Source organism: Mustelus asterias, chromosome 19 (assembly GCF_964213995.1).
Source record: "Mustelus asterias chromosome 19, sMusAst1.hap1.1, whole genome shotgun sequence".
Taxonomy (NCBI): Eukaryota; Metazoa; Chordata; class Chondrichthyes; order Carcharhiniformes; family Triakidae; genus Mustelus; species Mustelus asterias.
This window is the reverse complement of record NC_135819.1, coordinates 66,981,218-67,000,794: the sequence shown is the minus strand read 5'-3', so window position 1 is coordinate 67,000,794 and position 19,577 is coordinate 66,981,218. Positions and strand designations below refer to the sequence as shown.

At 43.8% G+C, this 19,577-nt stretch overlaps 1 non-coding gene across 1 annotated transcript; it reads left to right on the top strand.

Annotated features, from left to right (window-relative positions):
- The first annotated feature begins 16,371 nt into the window (after positions 1–16,371).
- LOC144508124 (U1 spliceosomal RNA) lies at positions 16,372–16,530 on the top strand. Its single transcript, XR_013500221.1, has one exon. It is a non-coding gene; the product is annotated as a U1 spliceosomal RNA (small nuclear RNA).
- The last annotated feature ends 3,047 nt before the right edge of the window (positions 16,531–19,577 follow it).

The following is a 19,577-nucleotide window of genomic DNA, read 5'->3' as shown; positions in this document are numbered from 1 at the left end:
AAAAAGGGGGGTAGAGAGAAAACAGGGAATTATAGACCAGTAAGCTTAACATCGGTAGTGGGGGAAATTCTCGAATCCATTATCAAGGACTTTATAGTAGAGCATTTAGAAAGCGGTGGCAGGATTAGACAGAGTCAGCATGGATTTGTGAAGGGGAAATCATGCTTGACAAATCTGTTGGAATTCTTTGAAGATGTAACTAGTAGAGTTGACAAGGGAGAGCCAGTTGATGTGCTATATTTGGACTTTCAGAAAGCATTTGACAAAGTCCCGCATGAGAAATTATCGTGCAAGATTTAAGCGCATGGGATTGGGGGAAGTGTATTGAGATGGATAGAAAACTGATTGGCAAAGAGGAAACAAAGAGTAGGAATTAATGTGTGCTTTTCAAATTGGCAGGCAGTAACTAATGGGGTGCCACCGGGATTGGTGCTGAGACCTCAGCTTTTCACAATATATATGATTTAGATGAGGGAACAAAATGTAACATCTCAAAGTTTGCAGATGATGCCAAGTTGGGTGAGAGGGTGAACTGTGACGAGGATGCAGAGATCCTCCAGCATGATCTGGACAGGTTGGGTCAGTGGGCAAATCAATGGCAGATGCAGTATAATTTGAATAAATGTGAGGTTATTCACTTTGGAAGCAAAAACAAGAAGGCAGATTACTACCTGAATGGCTGTAAATTGGGAGAGGGGTGTGTGCAGCGGGACTTGGGTGTCCTTGTGCACCAGTCACTGAAGGTAAGCATGCAGGTGCAGCAGGCAGTAAAGAAGGCAAATGGTATGTTGGCCTTCATTGTGAGAGGTTTCGAGTACAGGAGCAGGGATGTGTTGTTGCAATTATACAGGGCCTTGGTGAGGCCACACCTAGAGTATTGTGTGCAGTTTTGGTCTCCTTTTCCGAGGAAGGATGTTCTTGCTCTCGAGAGTGTGCAGCAAAGGTTTACCAGGCTGATTCCGGGGATGGTGGGACTGATGTATGAGGAGAGTTTGACTAGGTTAGGATTGTTTTTGCTGGAGTTCAGATGAATGAGGGGGGATCTCATCGAGAGTTATAAAATTCTAACAGGTCTAGACAGGGTAGATGCAGGGAGGATATTCCCGATGGTGGGGGACTCCTGAACCAAGGGTCACAGTCTGAGGGTTCAGGGAAGACCATTTAGGACAGAGGTGAGGAGACATTTCTTCACGCAAAGCATGGTGAGCCTGGGGAATTCATTACCACAGGAAGTAGTTGATGCCAAAACATTGAATGTATTGAAGAGACGGCTGGATATAACACTTGGGGCGAATGGGATCAAAGGTTATGGGGAAAAAGCAGGATTAGGCTATTGGGTGATCAGCCATGATAGTAATGAATGGTGGAGCAGGATCGAAGGGCCAAATGGCCTCCACCTGCTCCTATCTTCTATGTTTCGATGTTACAAATACTGCCGAAAAGAGATAGATGTTGCCAATGCTTTTTTGTCTTGCACTCATCAGGAAGACACAAAAATAGCAAATTTCGAACTATCACATTTCATAATACAGGGGAAAAGGATGCTGATAGGTTAGCAAGTCGACTTAGACTGACCAAGCTGTTGCCATGGAGAAAACAATGGGAGATTATTGGCATGCCAAGCTCCCAGGCAATTTTATAAAGGTGCAAGATTTTAACATATTCCTTTGCTGAGAATGGTTCCCTGTGTATAGTTAGTGTCGCTGTTTCATATTCTGGACCGCCCAGCTAGTGCTACCCAATTGCGGATCCATATCTAACTGTAAACATTTTGTTTTAAAAGCGTGGCCTGGTTGAGTACTGTGCCTATTACAACCAACCAAAGGAATATATTGTTTGACTTTGATCAACTAATTGCTGAGATGTACAGCCTATCTACCTGCCATCAAGTGGCCTACATACCTGGCATTAAATTATCCTGGAAAGGCAAAGTATCTCAATAGATTAAGGAAGTAATTTCATGCTGCTAGTATGCAGTAGCCTTTTTAATGCATTTACAGGATATGGACATCAGTGGCTTTGCCTGCATTTATTGCCTATCCGTAATTAGCTTAGAGAAGATGGTGGTGAGCTCCCTTCTTGAACAGCTGCAGTGTATGTGGTGTAAGTACACCTGCAGTGCTGTAAGGGAGGAAGTTCCAGGATTTGACTCAGCGGCAGTGAAGGAACAGCAATGTATTTCCAAGTCAGAATGGTGAGTGACTTGGAGGGTAACTTTCTGTTGGTGGTATTCCAATGTATCTTCTGCTCTTGTCCTTCTAGATGGTAGCGGTCATGGGTTTGGAAAATGCTGCCTGAGGAGCCTTAGTGAGTTCCTGCAGTGCATCTTGTAGATGGTACATGCTGCTTCCATTGTTCATCAATGGTAGAGGGAGTGGTTTGTGGAAAGGTTGCTAATAAAGTGGGCTGCTTTGTTCTGGATGATGTTGAGCTTCTTGTGTGTTGTTAGAGCTACACTCATGCAGGCAAGTGGAGAGTATTCCATTACACTCCTGACCTGTGCCTTGTAGATGGTGGACTAGCTTTGGGAAGTCGTGAGATGGGTTACTCTCCACAGGATTCGTAGCCTCTAATTTGCTCTTGTAGCCATGGTATTTATATTGTTATGTATTTGTATTTATTCCAATTGGCTCTCTGGAGCCATGCTGTATTTGATGCATACACCGGAAATGATGTGATAGACCTAGCGCAGCAAACAGAAACAGAAGAAACAGCCTTGGAAGAGGTCACACACGATTAATAAATCTCAGTTTTTAACCAAAATCTGTTCCATGTATCCATTTACAATACACAACATATTTGGCTCGTTCAACTTCTCTGGTCAATAGTAACCCCCAGAAAGTTGATTTTGGGGTTTCAATGATAGTAATGTCATTGAATCTCAAGGGGTGATGGCTTCATTCTCTCTTGTTGGAGATGGTCATTGTCTGACAATTTTGCTGCACGAACATTACTTGCACTTATCAGCCCAAGCCTGAATATTGTCCAGGTTATGCTGTATTTGGACATGAACTGCTTCCACTTCTGAGGAGTCGTGAATGGTGTTGAATATTGTGCAATCATCAGTGAACATTCCCACTTCTAACCTTATAATGGAAGGAAGGTCATTGGTGAAATAGCTGAAGATCATTGAGCCTAGGACGCTACCCTGAGGAACTCCTGCAGTGATGTCCTGGAACTGAGATGATTGACTTCCAACCACCCCAATCATCTCCCTTTGTACCACATACGACTCCAACCAGCGGAGGGTTTTTCCCCTGATTCCCATTGACAAATTTTGCGAGGGTTACTTGATGTTACATTCAGTCAAGGGCAGTCACTCTCACCTCACCTCTGGAATTCTGCTTTTTTGTCCATGTTTGAACCAAGGCTGAAATGAAATCAAGAGCTGAGTGACCGTGGTAGAACCAAACTGAGTGTCAATGAGCAGGTTATTGCTGAGCAAGTGCTGCTTGATAGCACTGTTGATGACCCCTTCCATCACTTTACTGAAGATCAAGAGTAGGCAGTAATTGACTGGGTTGGATTTGTCCTGCTTTTTGAGCACAGGGCACACCTGGGCCATTTTCCAAATTGCCGGGTAGAAGCCAATGTTGTAGTTGTACTGGAACAGCTCGGCTAGGCAGATTTTGGAGCACAAGTCTTCAGTACTATTACTGGAATAGTGTATCCAGTGCCTTCAACCATTCCTTGATATCACATGGAGTGAATCGAATTGGCTGAAGACTGACATCTGTGATGCTGGGGACTGCCAGAGGATGCTGAGATGGATCATGTGCTCAACACTTTTGACTGAAGTTTGTAGCAAATGTTTCAGCCTTATATTTTGCACTGATATGCAGGGCTCCTCCATCATTGAGATTGAGAATATTTGTGGAGCCTCCTTCTCCCGTGAGTTGCTTAATTGTCCACCAGCATTTACAACTGGATGTGGAAGAACTACAGAGATTAGATCTGATCCATTCATTGTGGAATCACTTAGCTCTATCTATTACTTGCTGCTTATGCTGTTTAGCAGGCAAGTAGTCTTGTGTTGTAGCTTCACCAGATTGACAGCCCATTTTTGGGTATGCCTGGTGTTGCTCCTGGCATACCCTCCTGCACTCTTCATTGAACCAGGGTTGATCCGCTGGCTTGGTAGTAATGGAAGAGTGGAGAATATGCCGGACTATGAGGTTGCAGGTTGTGATTGAGTACAAATCTGAAGGCCCACAGCACCTCATGGATGCCTAGTCTTGAGTTGCTAGATTTTTTGAAGCCTATTCCATTTAGCATGGCGGTAGTGCCACACAACATGAAGGAGATATCATAAATGAGGAGACAGGACTTTTCTCCACAAGAACTGTGTGGTGGTCACCTATACCAATATTGTCATAGACAGATGCATCTGTGACAGGCAGGTCTTGTATGTTTTTCCCACTTGTTGGTTCCCTCACTGTTATAATGTAACCAATGATAACATTGGAACTGTTATAATGGAACCAATGGTAACATGCAGTGACCCAGTAGACAATGTAAACAATGGCAAAATGGTGTGGTGGTCAGCTGACCCGATATAAATAAAAAGCAGATGGGAATTGTGGGGAGCTTGTATGGCCCAGTGGGTGGCCTCAAGTGTTGGAGTAATGAAGTTTCTTTATTAAACTTTTTCTTTGATTTACTTTATGAAGTAAGTTCTCCTTTTGTTTGCAACTGAAGTATCCTTACTGCTGGATGGACACTCACCACCTGCCTCAGACCGAGTCTAGTAGCTATGTCCTTTAGGACTCTGCCAGCTCAGTCTGTAGTGGTGCTACTTAGCTACCCTTGGTGATAGACATTGAAGTACTCATCCAGAGTATATTTTGCACTGTTGCCACACTCAGTGCTTCCTCCAAGTGGTGTTCAACATGGAGGAGTACTGATTCATTAGCTGGGGGAGTGCAGTGTGTGGTAATCAGCAGGAGGTTTCCAGCCCATGTTTGACCTGATGCCATGAGACTTCATGGGTCCCGAGTCAATGCTGAGGACTCCAAGGGCAACTAGCTCGTGACTCTGTACCACTGTGCCACAACCTCTGCTGGTCTGCTGGGTCTATTCTACCAGTGGGACATGCGGATGGTGATGGTAGTGTCTGGGACATTTTCTGTAAGGTATGACTCTGTGAGTATGACTGTCAGGCTGTTGCTCTACTAGTGTATGAGACAGCTCTCCCAATTTTAGCAAATGCCAGATGTTAATAAAGAGGACTTTGCATGGTTGACAGGGCTGGGTTTGCTGTTGTAATTTCTGGTGCCTACATCAACACCGGGTGATCTGTCCAATTTCATTCCTTGCTAGGCTATTTCAGAGTCAATCAGTTGCTGTGGGTCTGGAGTCACATGTAATGTCAGCAGATTTCCTTTCTTAAAGGGGATTAGTGAACTAGAAGGGTTTTTATGGCAATGGTTTCATGTTGATCATTAGAGTTTTAAATCTAGATTTAAAAAGAAATGGCGGGATTCAAACCTTGGTCCTCAGAGCAATACTCTGGGTCTCTGAACCTTGTGAAGGCAGGATATTTTCCACCAACAGGATGCTTCCATTAGTCTAAATAGATATTCTGCCTACTACACAATTGAGCAATGTTGTGTTTGAATTTCAATGCCAGTGCGACTAGATAATCTGTGTTTTGATGTCGATGGCTAAATATTAGACAGCATAACTCCCCTGCCCTTCATTGGGATCTTTATGTCCACTTAAAAGCTTATCATTGTGTGCAAAAGATGAAACCTCAGGTGTAGCCCTCCCTCAGCACTGCATTGGAGTGAGCACCTGGCTTATCTGCTCCAGTCTCTGGTGTAAAAGTTTAATCCACAACTCTGACTCAGAGGCCAGAGTACTATCCACTGAGCCTAGGCTGATATTGCACATCTCACCTCAACCAGTTCTGATGACGGTAACACAACCCGAGAGAGCAAAACACGGGTGGTTTTGAAACATCATCTGAAACCTAAGGAAAGATTACAGCCTTCAAACAACTCCCTTGTGCGCACTGTTTTTCTTTTGTTACGATTTTCTCTGCCCCACAGATGACTTTCCTCTCATCAGCTTGACCTTAGATTCAAATGACATGACACTAGATCTCCGGTCAGAGGGGAGGTGAATTGACGTTTGTGGTGAAGAATCTTTGTCAGGACACTGCTGCTGAGGTCTGATTTCCCTGGTGCGGACCTGTTTGTTATCAGTACATTATTCTTTACTTTTAATGCCTCAGCCCATTACCTCATTGATTATTCCTTCGATCTTCTAGGTTTTCTATTAAGCAGGGTTTTGATTTTTCACTCCACGCCCTCTCTCCATTGTCTCTCTCCAGTGTTTCCAACCTTATCAAATGTCTGTCCTGTCAGTCATTAGTTCCAATGAAACATCACACACCCGAAACGTCACAATCTGTTCGTTCTCCGGCTTACTGTCAATGTTATGTACTTACAGCATTTTCTGTTTTTACTGCATAATTGTTGGTAATTTAAAACCTCCGTTGGACAGTTTTATTTATTTTGTAACCACAGGAGAAAACTGGATAACTGCCTGAGTTCTTTTTACCGGAAATAAATAACCTATAATTATATAGACTCTTTCGCAACCTCGGGATGTTCCTAAACACTTCACACCCAAGGAAGTAGTTTAGAAGTGCAGCCACTGTTTTAATATAGGAAATCTGGCAGCCACTTTGCTCACACCTATATCAGTCATCCTTACAGCTGTGATACAGAACTTGCCTTTGTACTGTTCTCTTTGAGATTAAGTTTTTCCATTGAAGTTCAAGCATCAAGTTTTTTTTGTACAAACTATTTATAGAACAGTAGACAATTGCAGTATGTAAGTGGTTAGCACAGCTGCCTCACAGCGCCAAGGGCCTGAAATCGTTTCCCGGCTAGGGTCACTGTCTGTGCGGCGTCTGCGCATTCGCCCCCTGTCTGCGTGGGTTTTCTCCGGGTGCTCCGGTTTCCTCCCACAGTCCGAAAGACGTGCTGGTTAGGTGAATTGGCCATGCTAAATTCTCCCTCAGTGTACCCAAGCAGGTGTTGGTGTGTGGCAACTAGGGGATTTTCACAGAATTTTGAAGTGTTAATGTAAGCCTACTTGTGACACGAATAAATAAACTTAAGTAATGTGCTATTGAGCTATACCAACCTGGTAGATTCAGTCATAATGCAATACGTTTAAAAAGCAATACTCAGGAAGAACCCTTTAAGACTGGGGAGATTGTTTTGTTCTCTATTTCTCCCTTTCTGAAGACAATAAATATTGCCAGGACACATCCCACGGGCAGCAACAGCCTTCTGATACCTTACCATAGTTACCATTCTTTCTCTGTGAGCATAGTGAATGTCATGTGGACCACTGACCCAACCCAGCATTTCACACAAGTGTACACTTCCAGTGCGAGTTATAAGTGAGATCTCATCGTGGGCCAGATCATTGAGCACAGTAAGAAGTCTCACAACACCAGGTTAAAGTCCAACAGGTTTATTTGGTAGCACAAGCCACAAGCTTTTGGAGCACTGCCCCTTCATTAGGCGAGTGGGAGTTCTGTTCACAAACAGGGCATATATAGATACAAACTCAATTTACAAGATAATGGTTGGAATGCGGGTCTTTACAGGTAATCAAGTCTTAAAGGTACAGACAATGTAAGTGGAGAGAGGGTTATGCCTTCACAATACATGACAACGCAGAATTGCTGAGCAAAACCTGATAGCCAAATTCCGCACACAAGGACGGCCTCAACTGGGATCTTGGGTTCATGTCACACTCTGTAACCTCCCCGGGCTTGCAAAATCTCACTAACTGTCCTGGTTGGAGATAATACACATCTCTTACCATAGTTACCATTCTTTCTCTGTGAGCATAGTGAATGTCATGTGGACCATCACTGACCCAACCCAGCATTTCACACAAGTGTACACTTCCAGTGCAAGTTATAAGTGAGATCTCATCGCACAGGTTCAAGAGATGTGTATTGTCTCCAACCAGGACAGTTAGTGAGATTTTGCAAGCCCGGGGAGGTTACAGAGTGTGACATGAACCCAAGATCCCGGTTGAGGCCGTCCTTGTGTGCGGAACTTGGCTATCAGTTTTTGCTCAGCGATTCTGCGTTGTCATGTATTGTGAAGGCCGCCTTGGAGAACGCTTACACGAAGATCAGAGGCTGAATGCCCGTGACTGCTGAAGTATTCCCCAACAGGAAGAGAACACTCCTGCCTGGTGATTGTCGAGCGGTGTTCATTCATCCGTTGTCGTAGCGTCTGCATAGTCTCCCCAATGTACCATGCCTTGGGACATCCTTTCCTGCAACGTATCAGGTAGACAATGTTAGCCGAGTCGCAAGAGTATGTACCGTGTACCTGGTGGATGGTGTTCTCACGTGAGATGATGGCATCCGTGTCAATGATCCGGCACGTCTTGCAGAGGTTGCTGTGGCAGGGTTGTGTGGTGTCATGGTCACTGTTCTCCTGAAGGCTGGGTAGTTTGCTGCAGACAATGGTCTGTTTGAGGTTGTGCGGTTGCTTGAAGGCAAGAAGTGAGGGTGTGGGGATGGCCTTGGTGAGATGTTCATTTTCATCGATGACATGTTGAAGGCTGTGGAGAAGCTGTTGTAGCTTCTCCGCTCCAGGGAAGTACTGGACAACGAAGGGTACTCTGTTCACTGTGTCCCGTGTTTGTCTTCTGAGGAGGTTGGTGCGGATTTTTGCTGTGGCGAGTCGGAACTGTCGATCGATGAGTCGAGCACCATATCCTGTTCCTATGAGGGCATCTTTCAGCATCTGGAGATGTCTCTTACGATCCTCCTCATCTGAGCAGATCCTGTGTATATGGAGGGCTTGTCCATAGGGAATGGCTTCTTTAATGTGTTTAGGGTGGAAGCTGGAGAAATGGAGCATCGTGAGATTATCTGTGGGCTTGCAATACAGTGAAGTGCTGAGGCGACCGTCCTTGATGGAGACGCATGTGTCCAAGAATGCAACCGATTCCGGAGAGTATCCATGGCGAGTCTGATGGTGGGATGGAACTTGTTGATGCCATCATATAGTTGTTTCAGTGATTGTTCGCCATGAGTCCAAAGGAAGAAAATGTCATCAATGTATCTAGTGTATAGCATTGGTTGAAGGTCCTGTGTGGTGAAGAGGTCTTGTTCGAACCTGTGCATAAAGATGTTGGCATATTGAGGTGCGAATTTGGTCCCCATGGCTGTTCCATGTGTCTGGATGAAGAACTGGTTGTTGAAGGTGAAGACATTGTGGTCCAGGATGAAACGGATGAGTTGTAAAATTGCATCTGGAAACTGGCAGTTGTCGGCGTTGAGTACTGAGGCAGTTGCAGCAATGCCATCGTCGTGGGGGATGCTGGTGTAGAGTGCCAAGACATCCATTGTGACGAGGAGTGCTCCTGGTTCAACTACTCCATGTGTGCTGAGTTTCTGTAGGAAGTCCGTAGTGTCGCGACAAAAGCTGGGGGTTCTTTGTACAATGGGTTTCAGGATGTCCTCGACGTAGCCGGAGAGGTTCTCGCACAGAGTCCCATTGCCTGATACGATTGGACAGCCGGGTGTGTAGGCCTTGTGTATCTTCGGGAGGCAGTATAAATCTCCAACACAGGGAGTATGTGGGATGAGAGCACGGAGGGTGCTCTGAAAATCCGGATCAAAGGTTTTGATCAGTCTGTTGAGTTGACGGGTGTGTTCATTTGTCGGATCTGCGGGTAACTGTCTGTAGTGTTCCTCGTTGTTCAGTTGTCGGTACACTTCTTTGCAGTAATCCGTTCTGTTCAGTATGATGGTGGCCCTTCCTTTGTCTGCTGGTTTGATGACAATGTTGTGGTTGGTCTTGAGAGCGCGGATGGCGTTGCATTGTGCTTGGGTGACGTTCGGGGCTGTCTGGTGAGTGCAGCTGATGAATCTGGCATTGACGCATCTCCTGACGGCTTGGGCATACATGTCGAGTCCGGAGAAGTCCAATTTGACTCTTTCCTCTTTAGTTGCTGCACCGCGGATCTCTCTGTCGGCTGTTCCGGTTCATTGGCTGTCTCATTGTATTCACTGTTGGCCTCTTGGGGTTTGTGGAAGAACTTCCGCAGCCTCATTCGCCTGATGAATTCCTCTGTGTCTGCTGCGAGACTGATGGGTCCATTTTGGTGGTGAGGCAGAAATTGAGCCCTCAGCTGAGAACTTTAATTTCATCTGGTTGAAGTGTGTAGTCCGACAAGTTGACAATGGACTTCCCTGCGGTGGTACTGTTATCTACTGTGGTACCGGGGGAGGCTTGGTTGCTGCTGGTGGTGATGCCGAGTTTCTCAAGTTTCCTGTTCTTGGTGTGCATGTAGATTGCGTAGTTCCTTTGTCTCATCTGCTTGGCAATGTTTCGCAGCTGGTCTGCGTCCTGAGCGCAAGTTGAGAATATGGACTCTATCTTGGTTTCCAGGATGCGGCATTTGCTGTAGAGCTGGTGTATGAGGTGGTTGAGGAATGTGAGAGAGGTGCGACGGCAAAGTCTCTCAGTGTAGTCTGTGTCATAGGTTGACCTGAGTGGGTTCGTGATCTGTAGTCCTTTCGGTATCTTGTCTGCTTTCTTGCATCTTTGTAGAAACTTGATGTCTGTGTCAATATGCGCGATCTTCTTGGAGATCCTCTCCACTTGGAGCCGGCAGTTTGCGGTGTTGATGGTAGCCATGATGTGGAGATGTCAGCGTTGGATTGGGGTAAGCACAGTAAGAAGCCTCACAACACCAGGTTAAAGTCCAACAGGTTTATTTGCTAGCACAAGCCACAAGCTTTCGGAGCACTGCCCCTTCATCAGGTGAGTGAGAGTTCTGTTCACAAACAGGGCATATATAGATACAAACTCAATTTTGCAATCATTGAGCAGCAGTGATAAATGTATAAATGGGATTTCTGCCAGTTATATCAGCCAACCAGGAATTCTTAGCGGGCGCGTTTCTTACACAATAGGGAGTCAATCATGGCCTTCCACCAGCTGATATTGACCTGGATTTTTCTGCAGTGATGACGGTCAAACTGTCAATGTTCCCCATTGAAACTGATAGCACCTTTCTGAGTGTGCACATGTCCAGGATAATGCAAAAATTCAGAAGTTGTTGTCAGCAAGTCTACCCCATCGTGAGGTGTACTGCAGACGTTTTCCACAATTTCCTTTGCAATCATGTTTTGACGAAAACCTCCACTTCTACACTGTCAGTCTTGCCACAACCTTGTTGAATGAGGTGTAACTGTTTTTAATGGTGTTCTAATCTTATTATTGCTAAACAAACTGCTCATGAAAAAAATCTTGTATTTGTGGAATGTCAAATTTCTCCATAACGTGAAAACAATCCACATTTTAACAAACATTTTTGAAAGGTTTGTTAATCCTTATTTTAGTTTTTATCTTAATCCAATCATGGTCTTTTATTTTGCTTTCTGAAAATTTCAATTGAAAGGGAAGGAGTTAGATTGATTAGTTTGCTGTGTCTCAATACTTAAATATTATGTATTCCTTCCTGCTTGCTGACATCGTTACTGCTATATGCCAAGACTTCCTTTGAGAGAGGGGAAAACCACGCCACAGAGACTGCTAGATTGTTGTGGGCAAATTCCTTTGAGGTCAGCAGTGAGCACACCTGCTTCATCTTTGACCACAAAATCCTGGCCACCACCTCAATGAAGGTAATACCTTTTAACATCACAAAAGTAGAATAATCAGGGCCGAGGCAAGGTTGTTAAGCCCCTCCCTACCCCACACACACAACATTCAAAAATGAATGTCTTGCAATAGAAGGAATAAAACTTCTGCATTTATAATTATAGATTTATTTTACACGACAAAGAAAAATATGATACTATGTGTTGATTTGTTCCATACTTTTCACAGAAAATATACTTGAAGAAATGCACATTAAAACGTGTAATAAGGCTCACAAGATGTAACTTTGTGTTCCTGCAGCAGTTACTAGATGATTTTCTGCACAAGTTACACACAATAATATTTGGGCTAGATTAAATTATGTTCTTTGATATTATTTACTGCTTCACAGTTTTAGAATAATGTACAAATTTATAAAACTGTTGCATAAACAGAATGAAGAGTATAATATGAAATTTTTGGAAAGGTTGCAATGTAAACACATGGAAATCTATATTTATGTCAATTTATGTGGATTTGTATCAGTAGATCTAGACCTTTCATTCCCACAGCTAAAGCCTCCTTGTTGACTTGTGTAGTTCCATGAATAGTTAATACATTTTTTGCCATCCACAAATTTTGCTGTTCTTCAAATAGGAGATTAACAAAGCAAGTAATGGGAAGTGGAAAATTCGTAAGCAAATAGAAGGCAGCAGAAACAGATGCCAGCATTAAATTGAGTCAAATACAGAATGTTAAAAAGGTAGAATTAAAGACATTCTATCGGAATGCACACAACATTTGCAACAAAGTAGGTGAATTTATGCAAAAATAAAAGTAAATGATCTAATTACCATTACAGAGATGTGGCTGCAGGATGATTGGAAGATTGGAAACTGAATATTCAAGGTAATTCATCATTAGGAAGAATAGGCAAAAAGGATAAGGAAGTAGGATAGCACTAATAATAAGGAATGAGATCAGTATATTAGTGAGAGAGGATCTTGGATCAGGAGAACAAGTTGTAGTATCTGGGTGGATCTAAGAAACAGCAAGGACAGCAAACATTGGTAGGAGTTGTTTATAGGCTACTAAACAATAGTGGCAATGTAAGGCATGGTATTAAATCTGGAAATTCATGAAAATGCCTGTAATAAGAATAATACAGTAATCATGGGTAACTTCAATCTACATATAGACTGTGATAACTTAATGAGTGCTAATTCTGTGGAGGTTGAATTCTTGGAATGTGTATACAATGGCTTTCTGGAGCAGCATGTTTAAGAACCAATTAGGGACCAGGCTAAAATAGCCATGAGAAAGGATTAATTAATAATTTTGTTGTAAAAGAACTTTTGGTGTAAGAATGACCATCATTAAGTTTGAAAACTTGGTTCTTAAATCTGAACGAAGGAAACTATGAAGGTGAATTGGGAAAACACACTAAAGGTATAATGGTAGACAGGCAATGGCAAGCTTTTTTATTCATTAATGGGATGTGGGAATCACTGGCTGTGCCAACATTTATTGCCCTTTGAGCTGAGTGGCTTGTCAGGTCTATTCAGATGGCATTTAAGTGTCAACCACATTGCTGTGGGTCTGGAGTCACAAGTAGGCTAGACCAGGAAAAGGCATAAGATTAGCGAACAGGATTAGTTTTTACAACAATCGGCAATGGTTTCACAGTTACCACTACCGTGGTGGGATTGAAACACGGGTCCCCAGAACAATACCCTAAGTCTCTGAATTACTAGTCCAGTGACAATACCACTGTGCCACTGCCTCCTTTATTTAAAGTATTTAGTATTTGACAAATTTTACATGGTATAAACAAATGTATATTTATGTGTCTTTCTTTAAGTCACAATAACCCAACAGAAAAAGTGAGTCAACTATGGCTAAGAAAGGAAGATAACGTTTGAATTAGATCAAAGGAAGAGGATTAAAAAGTTGCCAAAAAAAGTAGTAAGCCTGAGGATTGGGAGCATTTTAGAATTCAGCAATGGATGACAAAGAAACTGATAAAGGGAGAACAGGCTAAAAACATAAACTAGCAAAATCATTAAAATAGACTGCAAAAGCTTCTTAAGGTATGTAAAATGGAAAAGATTAGCAAAGACAAATGTAAGTCCATTACAGGCAGAGATAGGATAATTTATACTGAGGAATAGATAAATAGCAGAGAAGCTAATTACTTTGTGTCTTTCTTCTTGGAGGAAGATACAAAACAATCTTCCAGAAACAATGAGTTGTATTGCTGCCTCACAGTTCCAGAGACCTGGGTTCAATTTCAGCCTCGGGTGACTGTCTGTATGGAGTTTGCACATTCACCTCTTGTCTATGTGGGTTTCCTCCAGATGTTCCAGTTTCCTCCCATAGTCCTAAGACCATAAGATATATAGGGGCGGCACGGTAGCACAGTGGTTAGCACTGCTGCTTCACAGCTCCAGGGTCCCGGGTTCGATTCCCGGCTCGGGTCACTGTCTGTGTGGAGTTTGCACATTCTCCTCGTGTCTGCGTGGGTTTCCTCCGGGTGCTCCGGTTTCCTCCCACAGTCCAAAGATGTGCGGGTTAGGTTGATTGGCCACGTTAAAAATTGCCCCTTAGAGTCCTGAGATGCGTAGGTTAGAGGGATTAGCGGGTAAAATATGTGGGGATAGGGCCTGGGTGGGATTGTGGTCGGTGCAGACTCGATGGGCCGAATGGCCTCCTTCTGCACTGTAGGGATTCTATGATTCTAGGAGCAGAATTAGACCATTTGGCCCATCAAGTCTGCTCCGTCATTCGATCATGGCTGTTCTGTTTCTCAACCGCCTTTTCTCCATAACCTTTGATCCCCTTACCAATCAAGAACCTATTTATCTGTCTTAAATACAATCAATGAAATGGCCTCCACAGGCTTGGCAATGAATTCCACAGATTCACCACCCAGACAGGACAGCCAGTGAGATTCTGCAAGTCCAGGCAAGCTGTGAGGGTTACAGATAGTGTGACATGAACCCAAGATCCCGGTTGAGGCCGTCCTCATGTGTGCGGAACTTGGCTATCAGTTTCTGCTCAGCGACTCTGCGCTGTCGTGTGTTGTGAAGGCCGCCTTGGAGAACGCTTACGCGAAGATCAGAGGCCAAATGCCCATGACCGCTGAAGTGCTCCCCTGAAGTCCATGTAGACTACAACAACTACCCTCATCTACACACCAATGCACCTAACCTGCACATAAATTCCCAGGACCCAATGATCTACATTCTATGGTAGCCCAGTGGTTAGCACTGCTGTCTCACAGCTCCAGGAACCCGGTTAGATTCTGGCCTTGGGTTACTGTCTGTGTGGAGTTTGCACATTCTCCCTGTGACTGTGTGGGTTTCCTCTGGGTGCTCCAATTTCCTCCTATGGTCCAAAGATGTGCAGGTTAGGTGTACTGGCCGTGTTAAATAGTCTCTTAGTGTCCAAAAAGTGTAGGCTGGGTGGATTTGGGTTCTGGGGATGGGGGATGGGGGGAGGGGGGGGGGGCGGTGCACTGGGTTCCTGGCACTGTGAGACAGCAGTGCTAGCCACTGGGTCACTGTAGAATGGCCCCTGGGAATTTATGTGCAGGTTAAGTGCAAATGAGGGTAGTGCAGTTGATGTAGTCTACATGGACTTCAGTTAGGCTTTTGACAGGGTCCCAGATTGGATGTTGATGAAGAAGGGAAGAGTCCATGGGATCCATGGTGGTCTGGGTACAAACTCAAGTATGATTAGTGGTTCAACCGGTCCTGAGGATAATGTGGATGCTGGAAATCAGAAATAAAAACAGAAAATGTTGCAAGCACTCAGCAGGTCATACAGCATTGGCACAGAGAAAAGCAGAGTTCATGTTAACTTTAATAACACACCTTACACTCCTATTGTGAGCCAGACTTTTATCAGCCTTAGCAAGTCATCTCTGAAGCAGTAACAGCATAGGGCCACCTTAGTGGACTTTGTCAAAGGGCTTTGATGTGTCTGGTATTGTATTACTGTTCCTTTCTACAAAGCATTGTGTGAATATTGGCAGCATTTAAACTCAAGAATGACCTTTCAGTATGTTTGTTGTGACACTCTCAATCTTGCATATTTCAGTTAGCACTTAAAATGTTTTATTTAAAGGTGGAGCATATTTTATTTTAAAAGCGTATGTTTTTCACTCTCCATTTCATTCTTTTTCTCCTTAAGGCAATGACCTCTTACTGAAGTCTTAACTTTGTAGATAATCTGATCATTCATAATGTGTCTGTCCAGACAATGAGTGTTGTTGGCAAGTACTCAACACCAACCATATCCATACACACAAACAAATGAGTTTCAAACCTTGCTGATTTTTTCCTTCACTGAAAAAGACTTGCATTTATATAGTACCTTTCACAATCTGCCAAAATCCTTTATAGGCAATTAAGTAATTTTGAAATGTAGTCACTTTTGCAAAATAGGAAAAGCAGCAGCCAATTTACACACAGCTAGGTCTCACAACAGCAGTGAAATAATGTCCAGATAATGTACTTTTCGTGATGCTTATAAATGGATAAATGTTGAACTTGAAATCTTCTGACTGAGAGGTGAGAATGCTACTCTACTACTGAGGCGTGGTTAACAGTGAGGCTAATTATATGGCTTGGCTCAGTCAGTAGTGCCCTTGCCTCAGGATTAGAAGTTGGGGTTCAAACTCCATTCCAGGGGCTTGGGCATTGAATCTAGATTAACATTCCAGAACTCCATACTTACCTGGTAGGGGAGAGTCAATGACCAGGCAGGTTGATCTCCCAAGGCGAGGCTAGCCCATTGCACTCTGGGTATGCTGACTCCTGCAATGTCCCCAAATATGGGAAACTCGACTGCAGAATTTGTGGTAGTGAGAGTCTGCGTTTGGGTGGCATGGTGATGCAGTGGTTAGCACTGCTGCCTCACAGTGCCAGGGACCCGGGTTCGATTCCCAGCTTGGATGACTGTCTGTGCGGAGTCTGCACTTTCTCCCCGGGTCCACATAGGTTTCCTCCGGGTGCTCCGGTTTCCTCCCACAGTCCGAAAGACATGCTGATTAAGCCATGCTAAATTCTCCCTCGGTGTACCCGAACAGGTGCTGGAGTGTGGCAACTAGGGTATTTTCACTTTATAATAATGTCACAAGTAGGCTTACATTCAAACTACATTTTCATTGCAGTTTTAATGTAAGCCTACTTGGGATATTATTACATAAACTTTAAACTGAGAAGTCCTGCAGTATTGTAGGCAATGTTCCCTTTAAAATGTTGTAATTGTGCCCACTTTTGAATGGACTGCCCCCTTCAGCAGTTCCAAATGCGCGGTATTTATCACAGGCTAAGACCAGCGCAAAATATTCCACACGTGCAGCAAAATAAGAGCATTGATTTTAAGAACCATTCTTTAGATGAGATGTGGGTCTGCAGTCCTTTATATCAGTTCTCGTGGCTGTGGTAGATCCCTGACATGGTTCAAGGAAGCATTTGGAGTTCCTCAAGTGTCCTAGCCAACATTCTTCCCATGACCAACAATATCAAAAGCTGGTCATTCATCTGACTGTGAGACATTGGCCGGAATTTTACCGCCCTGCCCGCCACTGGAATCAGAGCGGACGAGGGGCAGACAATGGAAGTTCCATTGGCCTCGGGCAGGATTTTACGGTTTCGGGACAAGTGAAGCCATAAAATGTTGCCCATAATCTTTTGTGAGTTAGGCAATGACATTCATTAGGTTTGCTATTTGCTACCAAATAAACCTGTTGGACTTTAACCTGGTGTTGTGAGACTTCTTACTGTGTTCACCCCAGTCCAACGCCGGCATCTCCACATCATTCATTAGGTTGCCAGTTTGCACTAACTACGTATAGCTGACATTCATCGAGTGCCCTTCCCATCAAAATGCCTCAAAACAATACTTCATTAAAGTGGAATTTGCAGGGCTACAGAGAAAAGGGATGATGACTTTTATTTGTTATGGAAAAATTTGGATGGAAAATTTTCAGACTGGAGACCAGTTACCAGCAGTGTACCACAGGGATCAGTGCTGGGTCCTCTGCTATTTGTGATCTTTATCAATGACTTGGAGGAGGGGGCTGAAGGGTGGGTCAGTAAATTTGCTGATGACACCAAGATTGGTGGAGTAGTGGATGAGGTGGAGGGCTGTTGTAGGCTGCAAAGAGACATTGATAGGATGCAGAGCTGAGCCGAAAAATGGCAGATGGAGTTTAACCCTGATAAGTGCGAGGTAATTCATTTTGGCAGGACAAATTTGAATGCGGATTACAGGGTCAACGGCAGGGTTCTGAGGAATGCGGAGGAACAGAGAGATCTTGGGGTTCATATCCACAGATCTCTGAAGGTTGCCACTCAAGTGGATAGAGTCGTGAAGAAGGCCTACAGTGTGTTCGCGTTTATTAACAGGGGGTTTGAGTTTAAGAGCCGTGGGGTTATGCCGCAACTGTACAGGACCTTGGTGAGACCACATTTGGAATATTGTGTGCAGTTCTGGTCACCTCACTATAAGAAGGATGTGGAAGCATTGGAGAGAGTGCAGAGGAGATTTACCAGGATGCTGCCTGGTTTGGAGGGAGCTAGGGCTTTTCTCTTTAGAGCGGAGGAGGATGAGAGGCGACTTAATAGAGGTTTATAAGATGATGAGGAGGATAGATAGAGTGGACGTTCAGAGACTATTTCCTCGGGTGGATGTAGCTGTTACTAGGGGGCATAACTATAAGGTTCATGGTGGGAGATATAGGAGGGATGTCCGAGGTAGTTTCTTTACTCAGAGAGTGGCTGGGGTGTGGAATGGACTGCCTGCAGTGATAGTGGAGTCGGACACTTTAGGAACTTTCAAGCGGTTATTGGATAGGCACATGGAGCACACCAGAATGATAGGGAGTGGGATAGCTTGATCTTGGTTTTGGACAAACTTGGCACAACATCGAGGGCCGAAGGGCCTGTACTGTGCTGTACTGTTCTATTCTATTCTATCCCCAATGATAGACTGAGAGGATCACACAGCAGCATTTCAAGTTTTAACACTTTTACTGCAACAAACTAAAAATAAATTGCCTAATCACTATTCAGTAGGCAATTTATACTCTCAACTATAGACAAGAAATTCCCCATTTAGCTTTTAAAACAAACTAAAATCTCCCTCTATGTCATACTTCACATAATTGGACACGTCATTCTCCAGGAACCAGTCCAAAGTTATTATCAGTTCCTGATGGCCTGCTTCCTTTTTCTTTTCCCAGTTTGGTAACTTCAAATCCCAGAACTGATTTTCACTGTGAGGGCTGCACTGCGATTCCATCTTTTGACCCAAGCTAGGTGAATCTTCCAGCCTCCTTTAAATTGTTATGAACTCAATCTCTTCAATATGTGCACAAGCTTGCACTTATGCTTTGTGTGGTAACCAATGAGTATTTTTTCTGCTTTAGCATGGGACTGGCTATCCTACCTTCCCTCTAACTTTCAAGATTCTTGCAGACTGGCATGTGTCTGAGAATTTCAGGGATATCTTAGAAAAGCCATGTATTGATATCACAATTACTTTCTATTGACTTTTCCCTTTCCAAAGCTTATCTACATGGCAACATGAGTCACATAGACCTTGTATCCAGATAGAAATGCTAATTAGCAATCTGATCGACCCCCAACTCCATTTTATCTTGGAATTAAACTGACAGTTTAAAGTATAATTATTTATAGAGGCTGATGCTCCTAACACCTCCCTGCGAGATATGGAGACTAACAGTCTGTCCACAGTTGGCACAGCTGCTCTTTGTATTGTCTACAGTGTGAGTATCTTGCACCATCTTCCCGATAAGTCAACCCAGCCCTTAGCAATCAAGGCATCCAGACTTCTTGGCAGGCAGAATTCAGAGCAGGTCACATGACACTTCAATTTACCTCAAGGACAAAGCAATCTTGTAAACTT